At 37.2% G+C, this 20,078-nt stretch overlaps 1 pseudogene; it reads left to right on the top strand.

The window, feature by feature from the left end:
* The first annotated feature begins 2,541 nt into the window (after positions 1–2,541).
* On the top strand, positions 2,542–5,906 carry LOC124084838 (centromere protein I-like; annotated as a pseudogene).
* The last annotated feature ends 14,172 nt before the right edge of the window (positions 5,907–20,078 follow it).

Genomic DNA, 20,078 nt, shown 5'->3' with positions numbered 1-20,078 from the left:
AGCTATATCCCCAGCACATTTTGTTTTGTTTCTGTGATAGGATCTTGCTAAATTGCCCAGAGTGGCTATGAATCCTTGGCTTCAGCAATCCCCCTGTTTCAGTCTCCTGAGTGCTGAGATCAGAGGCCCACCCCACCATTATCAGCTTCACAGTGAATTTTTGCTTTGTTTTTTGCACATAGCATAGTTTTATTTTTTATTATTGTAATTTTATTTTTATTTTTTTTTAGTACCAGGGACACTTTACCACTGAGCTACATCCCCAGCCCTTTTTAAATTTTATATTGATAAAGAGTGTCCTTATTATGTAAACAACAGGAAGTAAGTAATAGGCACAATCTCAATTCTTGAGGAGCTTCAATTTTAATGCAATCATCCGATAATGTTTATTTAAAAAGAACTCCTGGAAGAGCATGAAGACTAGAAAATTCACAGGGTTGGTTTTGGCAAAAGCAACAGTAGAAACTGATTTTCTGGGTTTTATATTCTTTCCATTCTGTGCTTCTTCATGTCATCAGTGTGATGTTCTGCATGGGCCACCTCTAGAAAGGGTTGCTGAGAAAAACATACCATTTATTCTTTATTGACCTTGTACTAATCTTTCTATACTGTAAATTGAAACTTTTAGTCTTTGGATTAAGTAAAAAGTTCTGAAATTTAACAGAGATGCCTCAATTTTATAAAAACTAATCTGATAGGAATAAAGGAGGTTGTCTCATTTAAAAAATCTTTTTATTAAATTTAAATTTTCTAAATTTTCAAGGTCATTCTCAAACTTGCAATCCTCCTGCCTCAGTCTCCTGAGTAGCAGAGATTAAAGGTGTGTGCCACTGCTCCTGCCTTTTTTTGGAAATATTTATCTACATAAATTGTGGCTACCTATATGTTCATTTTTACTTAATTTTGCTGCTTATTACACACTTTTTGTTGACATAGCTTCTCTGTTTATATGTACTGGTTAGAAATTCATTTTAAATCACCTTCAGTTGTGGGCAGTATTTTGGTTAATAGTATTCACTAAAATTCAGTAGAAATTCACTTTCATAATATTGCATGCATGATAACAGAGCTTAATTTGTTAGTTAATTTGCTATGCTTTGATATTTGCTACATATCCAAATGTTCATTAGTATCTATATACTTTTTTATTCTATGTTGTTTTTCACTTTTTCCTTTCTATCTTTCCAGAACTTACTCTATCTTCCTCCCTATGAATTTTATATAATATGTAACTTTTATTCATGGATGAATTATCACTGTTACTATTATTGTATTATTGTAACCACCTTACAGATTAGTACCTGAAGCTCAAAAAGGTTTTCTTTCAAGAAGCATTTCTTGAGAAACATACTCTCAGGTAGTCATTTTGATGAAGGTTAAGAAGCCAGGCTTGAATAGGGTGAAGAATGATCCTTTAAATTACCATCAGGATGGTACAAGTGAATTCTAGAAAGTAGCATGTGAACTGCACAAGCAAAATGAGACTCTGAAGGTAGCAGTGGTGATGCCAGTACTGTTTTCTATGAAACAGAAAAAATAAAATTCTATTCTCCTGACTTAAGGTCTTTGTCTGCAGCACAGAATCCTGGCAAGGGACCAGGTTTCTATAACCTGGTGCTGATATTGAACAAATGAATTTTACTTCTCTAAACCTCAGTTTACTCACTTGCAAATGGATAACATTAGATGTTCTCTAAGTTCTAAAATGCTTCAGTTCTAGGGCATAATCATAAGTCAATATTAGTGCAGGCTCAAAGGAAAGATATGGCAGGGAAAAGGATGTTATTAGAAAATAATGTGTAAGGCAGATCACTTGAGTTTTCTGAGGCCAATATGCTTCTCTTCAGAAGAGTATCAAAGTGCTCCAACACTTGCAGCCATTCTAAATGGTTTGATGTAGGGTATCTAAATGCTTATTGGTATTAGAGGTTTCCTGACTACCACAACATTAAGATGGTACTGTTCAAGAGTCTGTCAGTCTCATCAATTGCTTTCATCACCCTCTTTCTTTCTACAGAAAATTTCCAAAACTTCTTCTTTACAGCTCTCTCTTCTTCTCTGCAGCTCTCTCTTCCTGTGGCAACCAATGCAGCTTCCCTGACAGGAAGTGTCTGCAACTTCTCCAGAGCCTCTGCTCTAGCTGCCACTTCAGCATGGTTATTGCCCTCAACCTGTGGCACCTCTTTTCAGCACTCATGGACAGTGCCTACCTTTATCAACATTCTAGCACAGCCTTGGTGTCTGGGGTTACTGATCAGAACCATATTCGCACAGCATCTGCCTTCTATTAAAGTATTTTTGAGTGGGATATAACAGGAAGTGCTGAAAAGAGCTCAATTTCACACGGGGACTTTAATCTGACTGTCACTGACCAGAACACAGCAGATTCTTTCCTGTCTATGACATTCCAGTATGACAAAACTTCTGAAGCCAATGTCATGGTCCCTGTGTATCCACCACTATGTGCTAGGCTTGTCCAGGTAACATAGCCTGGACATAGCCTCTCACTACCCCACCAAGAAGGAAGCCAGGTCTACTACGATGATCAAAACACCCTGGGGACTCTGCTCTCTGGAGAACATTGGTCCCTGCCTGCAATCAAATGGCTCTATGCCATATGCAGGAAGTAGTGCTGCTGCCCCTCAACCAGAAATGGTGACATCGCTGAAGGAACTTCAGCCCACAAATGTCCACCATCAGTCGCTACCTATGGGATCTACTACTCTGTGTCCACTCATTCTATCACAGAAACAAATTTTCAAGGTGAGTACATACAGCAAGAAGGGGAAGGAATAAGATCACCATTCGAAAGGAGGGTGCAGTTTGCAGCTGGTAGCTGTGGGTCCACAGATCCCTAGAATTTAAGTCCTGAGATATTAACCACTATCCTTGTTCAGTACTCCCAATCTCAGTGTCTGTAAGTGAGAATGCAGGACACCATAATGGCCATCCACCACACATTTAGGAGACCTCCAGGAGCATACTTATGGAGGCTACTTTTTACTGCTTTGGCAGATCAGTCCCCCTACCCAACCACATTATAAATTTATTTCCCTCATTTTACTTTGGTCTCCTAGGGAGATACTTCAAAACTTACCATGGTACTGAGAGTTTAATTTTTCCTTAATTTACTCAGGACTTAAACTTTGTATTCAGAGATGCTGTCCAAAGTAGGAATTCTAGGGACTTAGCATTGCTATCCCAATGCTAGCCTCATGGTCTCAGACTTTCTCCTTCTCCATGGAATGTGCCATGTGCTGGCGCCCAGGAAGCCATGTCCATAATTCTCTAGTATCCAGTGCCAACACTGCTCAAGGAGTAGAAATGTAGAATTCTCTGTGGAAAACTGGTAAATAAATAGATAGATAAATAAACAAATAAACAAAAATAACTAACTCTTTCCTGAACTGACTCTGTTTCTTTTTCCTTGACCTCCTGGGACACTCAGAGAAGATAACCAGGGTCAGTTTTTCTTTGCACCAAATCCTTCACAGAAGAAACCATGGACAATATAGTATAGTCACTTTGGATCTTTTGACTCTGTATTTGGTTACTTTTCAGAGTCCCTTGAATTGAACTGATTAATACCAAATGCTAAATTTAGTAGCCTATACCATCAAGTTCAGAGCACCTACTTTTGGTAGGCCCTAGTAATATATAATATATGTAAGGCACAGAATATATGTCCAAAAAAGTGTCCAATCACTGTGGAGGGATGGGAGATATACAATAAATGATAAATAGCATTCTGATAGTATGAAACATACAAGCACTAGGAATTTTGAAGAAGGAAACGATCACTGAATGGATTCACTTAAAAGAACCCATTAACTGCTGAATGAATCCATGAAGGAAGTGGAACAGACTTGACCTGAGTATTAATGAGAAGGACTTAATAGTGGAAGGAAACCGATTTAGACATGAGCAAAGGAAGAGAATGGTACTCCACCTGTAGCTTTTCAAGAACCACGAGTGCACTGCAACAGGGCTGTGGTGGTTACCCATGTTGTGCATCAGAGGGGGCCCTGGGGTTGGTATCAGCATCTCTGGCTTCACAGAGCCCCCCAGAAATGCACGTTAGCAGCCAAGGTTGTGAGGGATTCAGGGAACACAAAAGAGACTCAGGCTGTGGTGGGAAGGGCCTTTGCTTGTGCAGATGTTTGACTTTCCACTGTGTGGGGTTGCAGGAGTGCCCCGGAATTGTGACAAGCTGTTTTCTCCTTTGACAGATTAGAAATGAATTTACCATTCCCTACATTATCATCCCCAATGAAAGTGCTGGGTATGATTATTGCAACATGGAGAACAAAGAAATTTTTCTCATACAGAATCAGCAAGGTCTCACCACACTGGGACTGGATTCATGTAAGCAAATCTGGGCTCTCTGAGGGTTCCTCACCTCTTCTATCTTTGTGTTATTAACATTGCTTGTTTCTTTCTTTGCACTTATTGTATATACTTTATTTATTCTTTTTCTCTCCTTTGGATACAGTTCTTCTATACGTGACTGCTTTTACTAAGAAATCAACAACCTTTTCCAGAACCTCTAAAACTGCTGATAGGTCCAGCTAGTCTGTCCTCTACAAAGACAATGGAATTCTCACTCAGTTTTACCGGTGCTAAATTCTGATAGCTACACAAAGAATGTAGAAAAAAAGAGATGAATCTGTCTGATTATCTCAGTCACAGTGGATCCTTCCCATTAGAACAGCTTCAGAACTTCCCTGAATGCTTATAAAACACCCACTGATGTGAGGTGCCTGCTCAGATGGGCTTAGTGTGAACAACTCTCTGCTACTTCCTTATGGTAACTGTGTCAGGGATGAGTTGATCTTACTGGGGCTCTATCTCTGGTTGAGATACATTACAAGAAGAATGTAGTTGGTATAAAAATGAAAAATTTATGAACATGAAGATAAGACTTTCCCAACTTCCTGGACACTATCATCAGGGCCCACTGCTTCCTACAGGAAGGGCTTTGTTTCTGTCTAAGAGCCTACCTCTCTGGGATGGCCTCTGTTGTCGGTCACAATTCCTTCTGCTCCTGAGCTGCATTCCTTTTAGTAGTTTCTCAGATGTGAAGCCTCTTCTTTTTGACCATCTAGCACAGCTCTTCTTTACATCAACCATTTCTTTCAAGTGCAGTGTTCTCCACGGTCTGAAAGAGCCCCTACAAAACTGGCTGCTGTGGCTTCTGTGGACATTTGAATGAAACCTGTGAGAAGCAGTCTTCTAGAGACAACCTTGGGTGGATTCATGAACTCTGTGTCTAAACTGATTCACTATGTAGGATGGCTGACAATACTGCAATGTCATTGGAGAGTAGCAGTACTTTCTTGATGCACTTCATTTGGGATTTCTATGAGAAGGTATGTGACACATACATAAATTATGACCGCCTTTAGTGGTACTATTTCCTCCTGGGATCTTCGACTCTGCACTCCTCAAGCTGGATACCAGTATATTGAACCAGCTCTGATATATTATGCACAGGTATCGTGAAAGTTTGACTGCTCCAAAGAAAACTGAGTTGGTACAAAAGGCAAAATCAGACTCCCTTTTCAGCAGCAAGATCTATGAACAATTTTATCATTACTTGACTACCGTGGTTGGCTGCCTGTGCACATACAAACCCTTTGAGAAAGGAACATATATTGACCTCCAAATCCTAGAAAAACCTCTAGTAGTACAGTACTACAATAGTTTAAATTGAGTCTATTGCCCTTCTCTATTAAGCTTTGCTGCTTCCTTTTCTGGTGCAGGAAAGTACAGAAGAAAGGACAATAAACATAAGCTCTCTTTGGGGGAAGAAATGGAACTGGTATTGAGAGCATTTATTCTCAGAAGGGTTACTTGGCTTGAAAGGCTTTATAGGAAGTAATATTCATGATTCTTCTGTGCCATGATCACAGCTGTCCCCTTATCAGAGAGCATTACCACCATGATAAATGTTTCATGAATATTGACATACTGAACATACCAGATTAAAATCCTTCCTGAATTCCAGAGAGGCCAAGTGGCTCAACTTGTGTTTCACTATTAATTTCACTAACAGACTGCCATCTTCAAGGAGTACTCAGCATGACCTGTCCATGGCTTAAGAGGGCCTTAGTGTGGCTAACTATATTTCATGACTGAGGTTTTTAGCTTATTGGTGTAAACTGACCTCTTCACCAAGCTCTGCCTTCCACCAGATTATACATGAAGAGAGACATATGCTTTGTGGTGGGATTTTCCACATTTTTTAAGCTATAAGCTGCATGGATAGAAGAGAGCAGAAATATATAGTGGTAGTTAATCCACAGATATCCTCACGCAGAATACTACCTCTGTGAAACCTCCGTGGATATGCCATTTTTTCTTATGTGAACAAGATCAGCAGTACCAAAGTAATAACATACAACACATATGACTCTAAGAGCCCTGAGGAGCTGATGGCCTCTTGGGCTCTCAGTGGTAGGAATTTGTTTAGGGAAAAAAGAAAGAGGATGGGGGGATAATGAAGACATTTCTGTTTATACTGATGAGGTTTCATGAACCTATTTTATTTGTGTGTATATGTGTATGTATATATCTACTTTTTAAATTTTCAGGCCTAAATAAACTAACTGCAACTTTACTTTCAAAAGTAATTCAGAAGCTTTTTATGAATTTCATATTAGCTCACCTATCTTGTTGAAAATATCAATTTTGCGGGATTGGGGTTGTATCTCAGTGGTAGAGCACTTGTCTAGCATGAAATATGAAGCTATAGTGTGAAGGTAGGACTGAAGAGAATTGAAGAAAAAGTAGAGAGACCAGTTAGGTTATTATCATGTTCTAGCACTGGGTTCTATTCTCAGCACAGCAAATAAATAAATAAATAAATAATGACCATTAACATCTAAGAAAGTATTTTTAAAAAAGCATAAATTTTTGCTTCATTGCTACTGTATAACTATCTTGCTCTTAATAAAATTTACATCATTTGAGAGAAATGAACCTGAATTTCAGGGCACATCCTTATTGTTCTTTTTCTTGAACACACTAAAACAACAACTATTATTATTGGATAGTAGAAATCTCATTCATCCATTCATGGATTGAATTAATATGTATTGAGTTCCTTACTATGTGCCAGGTATTCTTCGATGTGCTGGTTATACACCTATATCCCATACAAAAGTACCTGCTTTTATGGAGTTTACAATACATTGAAGAAGACAGGCAATAACAATATAAGCAATATATACTATCAAGTGCTAAGAAGAAAAAGCAGGGATTAGGGTCAGAATGTGGAGGACAGAGAATCTCATAAGCATATGAGTCATTTGTCTAAGGAGGAACATTCTCCACAGAGATAAAGGCAAGTGAAAAGGCCCTAAAATATTAATTTATGTGGCATGTTTAAGGAGGAGCAGAGGCTGGTGAGAATACAGCATAACGATTAATAGAAAACAGTGGTAAGAACTAGGGGGAGAAAGGCAAAGATTACTTTATGAAAGGTCCATTTACCCTGGTTTGGATATGTAAATAGAGGCCATTAGTGAGATTGAGAAAAAGAGTGGCACAATTTGGCTTACCTGTGTGAAATATGAAGCTATAGTGAGAAGGTAGGACTGAAGAGAATGGAAGAAAAAGTAGAGAGACCAGTTAGGTTATTATCATATTCCAGGAAAAAGTCTTAGGCTAGTCTCACAGATGATAGAAAAGTGGTTACATGTTGGATTCAGTCTCTATTTTAAAGGTAGAGAAGCATTTACTGAAGGCTTGGATATTAGGAGGAAGAAAGAGAAGAGTAAAGAATGACTCCTAGATCTTTTTTTTTTAACCTGAACAACCAGGTGAATTCTGAGATAGAGATGAGGCATACTGGAGGAAGAACAGGTTCTCTGGCTTGTTTTCTCTTCTCAGACTCATCGCACACAGACCACCTTTCTATCCAATGTCGACCTACACACTTAATTTTCCTACCAGATAATGCTGCCAGAGTCAACAGTTATTGTCTGCTCCCCAAGTTTCGGGAGTGAGTACACAGGACCTGGTTCTGGGTGTTATAGGGAGGCAGTAGCAAAGAAAGTCTCAGAGCAAAATATCTCTGTAATTGAAACAACTTCTTTATAAAATATAAGGATCGTAGCACTGATTTGCTGTTTTCTAAAAGGCTTCTTGCAAGCCCCATATTCTGATAAACCTATGATGCTTATTTTAAAAGATATAGAAGCAACAGTTTTGTTGCTTTTCTATGAAAAGATCAGAAGAGCCATACACAGTAGCACATGCCTGTAATCTCAGCAACTGGAGGCTGAGATAGGAGGACTGATCCACAGCAACTTAGTGAGACCCTATCTCAAAATAAAAAATGGAAAGGGTTGGGGATGGAGCTCAGTGGTAAAGCACTCCTGGATTTAATCCCCAGTACCAAAAAAAAGAAAAAAAAGAGTTTTGACTTGAAGTGACAGGCACTCCAAGAGTTCAATAGTGTATTAAAGAATTTCAAATTCGGGGCTAGGGTTGTGGCTCAGTGGTAGAGCACTTGCCTAGCATGTGCAAAGCCCTGGGTTCGATCCTCAGCACCACATAAAAATAAATAAATAAAATAAAGGTATCGTGTCCAACTACAATTAAAAAATAAATCTTTAAAAAAAAGAATTTCAAATTCATGCTAAGCAGGTGGAGCTCAGTTGTATAGTACTTGCATAGCATGCATGAGACCCTGGGTACCATCTCTGGCACCACCCAGACACAAAAAAGTTCATTATATCAGAGTGTTATGTTACTTTTTCACTTCAAAACCTGTTATTTACCATGAGTTCTCCCAGAAAAAAACAGTGTGGTAGCAATGCTGAATCATTCCCTAAGTATTATTCAATTGCCAGAAAAGAGACTTGGAAGCTAGCATATCATAGAAGCTGTCTCAAAATGACTTCTGTTCTACTGTGTGTGAGAGTGCATGTTCGGTCGTGTGTGTATGTTAGGCTGGGGAACAAAAACTTTGCTTGCCTCTGAACCTGCCTTTTCTTATTTTAGAACTGGATTCTTTAAATTAACTGACCATGGACTAGAGGAGATTACTTCATGTTGCCAGAAAGGATTTCATCCCCAAAGTAAGAATCCACCTCTGTTTTGTGTAAGCAAACTGTAAAAGAAACTGGAGCTGTACTGCAGGCAAGGAAGGTGCATGGTCCTGTCTGGGCCACATGGAAGATCTGCCTTTCACTTATCTTTCCAGATCTCTGTAATAAGAACAACAGAAACCAATCCACAAAACTACAACTATCTTATATTTGATAAAGGGGCTAAAAGCATGCAATGGAGGAAGGATAGCATCTTCAACAAATGGTGCTGGGAAAACTGGAAATCCATATGCAACAAAATGAAACTGAATCCCTTTCTCTCGCCATGCACAAAAGTTAACTCAAAATGGATCAAGGAACTTGATATCAAATCAGAGACACGCCGTCTGATAGAAGAAAAAGTTGGCTACGATCTACATACTGTGGGGTCGGGCTCCAAATTCCTATAGGACACCCATAGCACAAGAGTTAATAACTAGAATCAACAAATGGGACTTACTCAAACTAAAAAGTTTTTTCTCAGCAAAAGAAACAATAAGAGAGGTAAATAGGGAGCCTACACCCTGGGAACAAATCTTTACTCCTCACACTTCAGATAGAGCCCTAATATCCAGAGTATACAAAGAACTCAAAAAATTAAACAATAAGAAAACAAATAACCCAATCAACAAATGGGCCAAGGACCTGAATAGACACTTCTCAGAGGAGAACATACAATCAATCAACAAGTACATGAAAAAATGCTCAACATCTCTAGCAGTCAGAGAAATGCAAATCAAAACCACCCTAAGATACCATCTCACTCCAGTAAGATTGGCAGCCATTATGAAGTCAAACAACAACAAGTGCTGGCGAGGATGTGGGGAAAAGGGTACACTTGTACATTGCTGGTGGGACTGCAAATTGGTGCGGCCAATTTGGAAAGCAGTATGGAGATTTCTTGGAAAGCTGGGAATGGAACCACCATTTGACCCAGCTATTACGCTTCTCGGTCTATTCCCTAAAGACCTAAAAAGAGCGTACTACAGGGACACTGCTACATCGATGTTCATAGCAGCACAATTCACAATAGCAAGACTGTGGAACCAACCTACATGCCCTTCAATAGACGAATGGATAAAAAAATGTGGCATTTATACACAATTATACAATTTATACACACTCTGCATTAAAAAATGACAAAATCATAGAATTTGCAGGGAAATGGATGGCATTAGAACAGATTATGCTAAGTGAAGCTAGCCAATCCCTAAAAAACAAATGCCAAATGTCTTCTTTGATATAAGGAGAGTAACTAAGAACAGAGTAAGGACGAAGAGCATGAGAAGAAGATTAACATTAAACAGGGATGAGAGGTGGGAGTGAAAGGGAGAGAGAAGGGAAATTGCATGGAAATGGAAGGAGACCCTCAGGGTTATACAAAATTACATACAAGAGGAAGTGAGGGGAAAGGGGAAAATAATACAAGGGGGAGAAATGAATGACAGTAGAGGGGGTAGAGAGAGAAGAGGGGAGGGGAGGGGAGGGAGGATAGTAGAGGATAGGAAAGGCAGCAGAATACAACAGACACTAGTATGGCAATATGTAAATCAATGGATGTATAACTTATGTGATTCTGCAATCTGTATACGGGGTAAAAATGGGAGTTCATAACCCACTTGAATCAAAGTGTGAAATATGATATATCAAGAACTATGTAATGTTTTGAACAACCAACAATAAAAATTTAAAAAAATAAATAAAATAATAAATCAGAAGACTTAAAAATAAAACAACAACATGAGATGCAATGTGGGAGGGAAATAGATTTGAATCTTATCTCTGTCTTTTAATGACTGTATGTTTGAGGCTACTTACCCTTCCTGGGCCTCATCTTTCTTATCTGTAAAGCAAGGATAATAATTAAAAAACATGCTTTATAGGGTTATTGAGAGAATTAAATAAAGTAGGGACTGGAGGTATAGCTTAGTAGTAGATCATGTGTTTAGCATGCATTGTTATGGGCCAGGCTATATGGGCAATGACCAAAGAAATTCCATTTTACCCTGAGACTCCATATCATGTAAGAAATGCTTTCCCATGGGAGAGCCCTGCCTCTATACCCATTAATAGTTACCTAGCATAGTGTACTTGGCAACACAAAATAGCAATTCTTATATAATGTAAAAGTGTTCTCTTTGGTTTCCATTCTTCTTGGGCAATGTACCTTGTCAGAGACTGATTGTCTAGACGTTAGTAACCATTCTCTAACTTGTACTGAACTAGGGTCATTTTGATTCACTTCCCTTCTGCTTGCTTGCTGCTATGCCAACCTGGAAAGTCCTGTGGGAAATACCAATGTACCCATTGCATTGTCTTGCTAACTGCCCAATCCAGCTTCTGTACCTGCTTGCTTGCAGCTATGTCAACTCGGATGTGTGTTTTTTTTTTTTTTTTTTTGCCTTTAAATATCCTAAAGTGCTCAGGCTTAGGGCTGTTCCTTGCAGAGACATTTATGGATCCTGTGGGGAACAGTCACCGGCTGGTCAGCTAAATAAAGACTCTTCAATTTGGACAAAACTGGGACTTGGCATGTTTTCTGAGTGACCTGCCACACAACAGCATAAGACCCTAAATTCAATCCCCAGAAACACATACACAAAAATGTAATTTGCGGTATCTAATGCAGTAGTTGGCTAATTAAATGTTAGTTTTCTTCTTTATCAATGTCAACTGCTATGGCTATACTTTGGTAAAAGATTTGAATATAAAGGAAAAAAGCACCTAAGATAGGTAAATTAGGTATATTTCATCTGGAATTTTGCTTAGATTAGAGGGTAAGTGAAAAGCCTATATCTGAGTATTTAAATGGAGAGTATCAGCATGAACATATGGTTTTTACATTATAAACACATACCCACACATAAACCTAATTCTACAGAAAAAGGCCTTGGAACAATGTCAGCCTGATAGCAATGCATATCTCTAACACTCAGATGGTCTCTAAGTATCATTCCCACTAAAAGGAATCTAAGTAACTTGTTAAAATGACTGATTTAGCCTGGGCACAAAATATACAAGAAGAGCTCAGAACTTTTTTATGCAAATAGCAAAAATAGTGAACAAAGATTACAAAGCTTGTTTCAAAATGTCTCAGGAGACAAATTGAGAAGCTCCAAAGTCAAAAGATAGAGCTTCAATTTGTATCTCAGTAAAAAAACAAAAAACAATAACAACAAAAACTGCAGCTGGATGGGGTGGCACAGTTCTATAAACCCAAAAGCTTGGCAGGTTGAGACAAGAGGATCATGAGTTCAAAGTCAGCCTCAGCAAGGAGAGAAGCTAATCAATTCTGTGAGATCCTGTCTCTAAATAAAATACAAAATAGGACTGGGGATGTGGCTCAGTGGTTGAGTGCCCCTGAGTTCAATCCCTGGTATAAAAAAAAAAATTGTAGAAACTTAAATAAAAGGAAAGAATCATGCCTATACAACTGGGCATCCAGTTGATAAGGGGAAACTTCAATTTGTAGAAAAATACACAGCTAATAAATGAAGAAAGAATTATTGACTTCTCTGTTTTTTGGAGTCTCAAAAGAATTAATGGACCAATCATCAATAACTGCTAACATCATAGAGAAAACCACTCATTTATAAACTTGCAGATGAAAACCAAATACATCATCACTTCCAAAACTGTCTTGCAAGAGAGAGAGAGAGAGAGAGAGAGAGAGAGAGAGAGAGAGAGAGAGAGAATATCAAGCCTGAATCTGATCAACCTAGATCCAACTAACAACTGGTAGAAACTGAAGGACTAGAAAAAATGTTAACGCATGGGAATGCAATTATCAAAACCTACATAGGACAAACACTAACTGATTTCATTAATACATAAATTTCAAGGCAGGGGGTAGGTGAGAGAGACATGGAAGGGAATCTATAGATTGAATAAGACTTAAGAGATTTAACAACCAATTGTAACATGACAATATTTTATGACATTTAGGAGCTAATGCAAGTTTGAACACTGATAGGTTATCTGACATTAAAGAATTAATATCAACAAATAAAAGTACTTAAACTTTAAATATACATATCAAAGATGTAGATATGAAATTATAAAACATCTTAGATTTGCTTTAAAATAATACATAATGGGAGGTAGGGGTTGTGGCTCAGTGGTAGAGCACTCGCCTCACATGTGTGAGGCACAAGGTTCAATTCTCAGTACTGCATATAAATAAATTAATAAAATAAAAAAGGTCCATCAACAACTAAAAAAAAACTATTAAAAATGCAGAATGAGGTGAAACAGGTATGGGTACAGATGAAACAAGATAGTCATCAGCTGATAAACACTAAAGCTGAATGCATTAATTGATATATACAAAACAATTATAAGTATTATATCTTTCTGTATCTGTCTGACATTTAGGATAACAGCTTAAAAACAAGAAAATGACAATGGAAAAGTTCAGCAGTTTTTCATAAGGTTAACACAGAACTACCATGTGACCCATCAATTCTACTCCGAGTCATACATCTGAAAGAACTGAAAGCAGGGATTCGAACAAATATTTGTACACTGTCCCAGCCCAGTGGTGCACTCAGGAGGCTGAGGCAGGAGGATCACAAGTTAGAGGCTACCCTTAGCAACTTATCAAGGCAACTTAGTGAGACCCTGTCTCAAAAATTAATAAGGATTAAGGAGAAGGCTCAATGATAAAGCCCCTCTGGGTTCAATCCCCAGTACGGAAAAAACCCAAAAAACAAACATTTGTCCACCAATGTTCATAGCAGTGATATTCCCTATAGCCAAAGAAACAACCCATGTACCTATAGATAGATGAAAGATAAACATAACTAACATAGCATATGTACACAATGAAATATTTAGCCATGAAAAAGAATAAGATTCTGATACATGCCACAAATCGATCAATCTGGAAAACATAATTAGTAAAATGTGCTAGACACAGAAAGACAAATATTATTATTGCATTTGTATGATTGCCAAGAATAGGCAAAGTTATATAGAAAAAAAGTAGATTAGAGGTTACCAGGGACTGGAAGAGTGGGAGAAAAGGGAATTACTCTTTAATGGTTATAGAGTTTTTGTTGAAGATGATGAAAAAGATTTAGGTATAAACAGTAGTAATGGTGACCAAATAGTTCAATTCATGTCTCCAATCTCATTTTGAGACAGCAATTAAAAGCATGCACTTAAAGAAACCATTTGGTTTCCTTTTAAGATTAATATTACCCATGAAAGAAGGCCATGCTTCACTTGAGCACTAGATGAAAACTATTAAATTATTACCGAATTTCTATTAATTATTTTAATATCATAATGAAGACCGACCCATGCCTATAATCCCAGCAGCTTGAGAGGCTGAGACAGAGGATTACCAGTGAGGCACTAATCAATTCAGTGAGACTCTGTCTCTAACTAAATTGAAAAATAGGTCTGGGATGTGGCTTAGTGGTTGAGGGCCCCTGAATTTAATACTCAGTACCAAACAATAACAAAAAAGTTAATGGTTCAATTTACCTCTGACTCATAATAGTGCTAAGGATACGGTAAATCAATAATTAGTCCGAGATCTTCATTTTGTTTGGATTTTGTTAAAAAGATCCAGAGGAGAAAAGCATTCTTCTGGAGCAAGTTTTGCTTCAAAATTCTGTCAGCAGAGTTAAATAGAGAGCAATGTGTACTAAAATAAATCCTCTACTATGTATTTATTCAAATCCTATCATGCTAGCAAACTATGAGACACAAGAAGAGTTTCTACTCTTGTGGAAGCATTTAGAAACCTCTCTTCCATTGATCCAAAGGAAGAAAAAAGCTCACTCAATATATAAATGTTTGTGTTTATTTATGTTCCTCAACCTAAATGACTTGTGAACATGCTACTCAATATAATATTTTTTAAAAACTGTTCCTATTATACTAAGCTTTAGAACCTAACTCTAATTCACAAATAAAGTATTTTTGCACAATTTTAATGTCTGTTGAATTTGTCAAGACAGGAATTACCTTATCAACAAAGTGAAGACTGTATTTTATTTTGTTTGGAAATCTACTGAGTTGCTCATTGCTGTGGAAATATTACCCAACTAGGTTACAGTCTATATTGTTAGACTTTCCATTCATAGTGTAAGCACCTCTTTCTTTATATCTTCTAATGTGGTAATGCTCATTAATTTAGATATTTAAATATATATTACTGCATTACAAATTTAGTCTATTATTTATAGTTATGGCATTATATTGATTTCTTTAAAAGTATGATTTGAAGTCAATTATATTCATTTGCAAATTTATTCATGGGTAGCAAAGGGGATATTAAAAAGCACTTTCTACAAAAAGGGAAAATGAAGTGTGATGGATTGAAAACCAATGTTTTAATAATTTTTAATATATTCATAGCCTCTATTAAAAACAGCAGCCCAAATTAAAAAAAAACTTGGTGTGAAACAATTTTCAATAGACAGCCACAATACTATTGGCTGATAGTTAATTAGAACATATAGACTTCTCAGTAGATAGCAGTGATAATTCATCACATACAACCTCATGGAGAATCTCCCAGAGAGAAAAAGAGCACACTTTGCCTGCAGGTTCCCACTTAGAAGTGAAGATATTGGGACTTTTAACCCCTAGCCCAAAGAGAAACCTATGATTATGATGTGTACATTACTAGGAAAGTTTTTTTAAAGAACTTTGTGGCGAACAATTTTATTGAATAAATTTTTGTCTACTGTTGACTATATACATATGTATATTAAAATTCTATATAAATTTTAAAAAGAAAAAAACTCATGTTCTATGTGGTGAATTTAGATTTCTGAAAGAATAGAAAATTAACTTTTGCTTTCCTTTTGCAAAGGAACTTTGAAAGCAATGAATCCAGTCCCCAGCATCCTCTGTCCAACTGGGAGATAGTCTTTCTTTCCAGCTAGTAGATATGTTTTTTGTTAGCCAAACTGTATTTTAGCCTTGTCTCCCTGCACAGAATAAAGGCTTCTGGAATTCCAGAGTCATAGCCCACAGAGCATGTCCCTTCTCTATGCTGTACATTCTGCCACTTATTCATAGTTAATATAAATTGTTATTAACAATTGTTATTAACAATTGTTACCAGGCCATACATTCCTTCTTCCCATCTCCATCTTGAAAACAGATCCAAGGCAACAGAACCAAGGTCTCCAGAAATAAACAATATCTAAAATCAGATGATCAGAACTTCTGTATCCCTGAACAAGCTAACACCAGCACCAAATACCAAAGTGTTATTAAAACAAACACAGGACAATAGTTTAAATTCAATTCTTTCACTATAAATGATGTTTTAGTTTTCATACAACTGTTTGCATCACATTCAATTGGTAGAGAATTTAAACTTTATGTTTGAAAACTCTTCAAAGAGAAAGGGACTGTGAACTTCTCTTGAAAATACTAGGAGTCAACCCTGAAAAGTAATATTTACACTTGCTGGTATTGTAGAAGTTAAATTAACTATGGTTAATTCAATATATCAGAAGCACAGAAAGTCAAGAGTAGCAAGAAATGGGGCTGGGGAGACAAAGAGGATTCCAGACAATACAGGACCCTATAGACCATGTAAGGAGATTTCTTTTATTTCAAAATAATGCTTTACTCGGATGTCTATGAGAACTATGAACTAGCATTTACAATTCTGAAATTCTCCCCCACATTAAAACTAGGTCAATATCAGTAAGTTGCCAATTGGAAAAAGAAAAGAGAACATGCATAATTTGCAAAAGTACAATTAGGCACATTCAAACTTAACATGAAATTATAAAATACTCTTTTGGAACATATGAAAATATACCTGATAGGCACATGGTGCCTAGAATGCATAAATGGACAATTGTTTATAAACATTACAAAATACAAAATAAGACATAAATTTCTAGAAAAAACAATAGCTATGCTAGTCTTGTTATTTAAGTTTTCAAAAAAGATACAAGTAGGGAGAGAACAAACTCAGTTATAGTTGACACAAGAAAATCCAGACCTAGGGAGGATAGAGTTTCCAGGAAGTACAGGAGCTGGCAAGAGTAGACCTGTGGAGAAGAGTGGTTCCAACAAAGGGTAAAATAATGTCATCTCAAATACCTAGTACACTAGAGTGGAAAATAGAGACAGGAGCAAGGGATATTTGGAGCAACAGGTAAGTTGTTGACACTAATAAAATGTGACAGTATCTGGTAGCACCTAGGTACTATATAGAGGCTTGAGGATTTCCAGTCTTCAATAAAAACAAAAAAATAGAGAGAGAATATGGAAGGACCTCAGGGGTAGATGGTATGTTTATGTTACATCAAGAAGAGTCCCAGTTATTCTGATCAATACAAAATGCAGGTATGGGGTTGTCCCTTGGACAATACCCTCAATATAAAAATCGAGGATTTAGGTCGGGGAGGACTTAATACTAAGTTCCAGACTGTTGGACCAAATCTCTTTAGGTTCTTCTTTCCATATTTAAAACTTGTTTTAGAAGCTTGGATGATGCTAAGACTACAAGCTAGAATTAAGTGGATGGAATTATGAAGATAAAACAGTTATCAAGCCTGGGAATAGGAGAGGCAAACAGTATTTGCCTAATAATAACTGAATATTGGACCTGAATATTTTAGTGTGTAAAAATTATTCTGCTATCAAAAATGATCTTACCACATTCTACAAAGTTTGAGCTGGAATGTCCCTAAAGGCCCACAGTGTTCGAGGCTTAGTCTCCAGCTTGGCACTATTGGGAAATGGTGGAAACCTTTAAGAGGTGGGGCCTTAACCAGGAACAAAGCTGTCTGTCTATAATCCCAGCTATCTGGGAGGCTGAGGTAGAAGGATCTCAAGTTCCAGGCTTGCATGTGCACCTGAACAAGACCCTATTTCAAAAGAATATTTTAAAACAGGAGCTGGTTATAGCTCAAAGTAATAGTGGGTTCAATTCTGATTACTGGGGGAAAAAAGTGTGGGGGCCAAATCAGAGATCTTCTGGACATTGAGGACATGGGATCAAAGGGGATAACAGGACCCAATACCTTTTCTCCTCCTCCCTTTCCTCTCTCTCTTTCATGCAGATCATGAGGTAAGGAGCTTTTCAACCATGCACTCCTTTCTATGATGTGCTGCCTTGCCACAAGCCCAAAAGCAACAGAGCCACATGACTATGGACTTAAATCTCCAAAGCTGTGAACCACAATAAACATTTTCTCTTTGTAAGGTGATTATCTCAAGTGTTTGTTATAGTAACAAAAACTTAACTAATATACCATATAATTCCCATTCTAACACCTACCACCGTAACCTGTAGTAGGTATAAATTCCCTTGATTTCTCAGAGAACATAGGGAATGATCTGGCTTGCAGATACTTAGTGTATGTTCTTAGTCTCATCAATATTATTTTAGAAGTAAGCTATCTGAGGTCTAAAACTGAGCTAAAGAGGAAAAAAAATGCCTTGAAAAAGTTTACATAGTCCATGACATATATTTACACTGAAAACCTTCAACAATTCCTTTTCAGCTAATAATTAGCCCACACAGAACCACCAAAAAATCATATTTCATAATAAGCATTGGAAGAGATGGGAAAAGTAGGTCTATACATGCATATTTACCTTTTTATATGAGCTATTTTTCCTAAATATGAGCTTGTGCAACTGAGGTGCTCTTGACATCTGTGGGCTCTTGATATCTTGCATCACACACTATCTACGCACTGTATCTAAAGAAGTCCCCAGACAGACCAACTCAGGCATCCCTTAAAGCTTACTCCTTGGGCTGAGGCTATTAGCTCAATGGTAGAGCACTTGCCTAGCATGAGTGAGGCACTGGATTCGATCCTTAGCAACACATCAAAATAAATAAAGACATTCTGACAATCTACAACCACAAAAAAATTTTTTTAAAAAAAGTTTACCCGTGGGCTGGGGACATAGCTCAGTGGTAGAGCACTTGTCTAGCACATGTGAGGCAATGAGTTCAATTCTCCGCACCGCACAGATAGAAAGAAATACAACAAAGATCTATTGACAACAGAATATTTTTTAAAAGAGCTTACCACCAAGGTAAATTATTAAATCCATAGTTTTACTCCCCTAAATCAGCTTAGTACTCATATATATATAATTACAAACTCAGTTCTGACTTAGTTTATCACACAAGAGAAATTAGTAAAACAAACACACTCCAGGGGCATCAAAAGCAAAAGCAATCTAGATTAAGTTGGGCTGAACAGACACACCTCTTCCTTGGGTGCACAGAATAACTCACCACAAGGCTTTCCCCACATGCCTCTCTTTGCTTTTCTCCACAAGTCCATCAGGTTAAGTTAACCCACAAAACTTCACCATAAACAGTCATCAATGAAAAAACATGCAATATGTCTTACAATGTTGGATTTATTTAAAATATGACAAAAAAGTGAGCTGAAAACCCAGAGCCTCAAAGAGCCATCCATAGACTACAAACACATTAATGAGTGACAAAAATGAGATGACATGACATAAAATAAGAAAATTGTATGTAAGATTTTTATCTTAATTGTACAGAATTCATTATATTTCTGGATTTTCTAGCTAGCTAATTTTTAAAAATTATATATATATAAATTACATTTATTATATATATATATATATATATATATATATATTATACATACATACATAGTTTTTAAAGGATTACATATATAGAGACAGCCAGCCACAGTGGCATACACCTGTAATCCCAGCAACTCAAGAGACTGAGGCTGGACAATTGCAAGTTCAAGAAGAGCCTCAGCAATTTAGAAAGTCCCTAAGCAACTTAGCGAAACCCTGTCTCACACTGAAAAATGAAAAGGGTTGAGGATGTAACTCAGTGAGAAAGTGTCCCTGGTTCAATTTCAGAACTGCCCCCCATTTGAATTGAGACAAAAAGACTGACTTGTTTCTGACAAAATTAAAATATTCCATGGTAACCACATTTTTCTTTACCCTCAATTTCTTTCTATTCTCCTAAAGTTGTCTTCTAACTAT

The sequence above is a fragment of the Marmota monax genome, unplaced genomic scaffold (assembly GCF_021218885.2).
Source record: "Marmota monax isolate L192 unplaced genomic scaffold, Marmota_monax_Labrador192_F-V1.1 WCK01_AAM20220418_F8-fsc00106, whole genome shotgun sequence".
Lineage (NCBI taxonomy): Eukaryota > Metazoa > Chordata > Mammalia > Rodentia > Sciuridae > Marmota > Marmota monax.
Note: the sequence above shows the minus strand (reverse complement) of the source record. Positions and strands in the feature narration are given on the sequence as shown.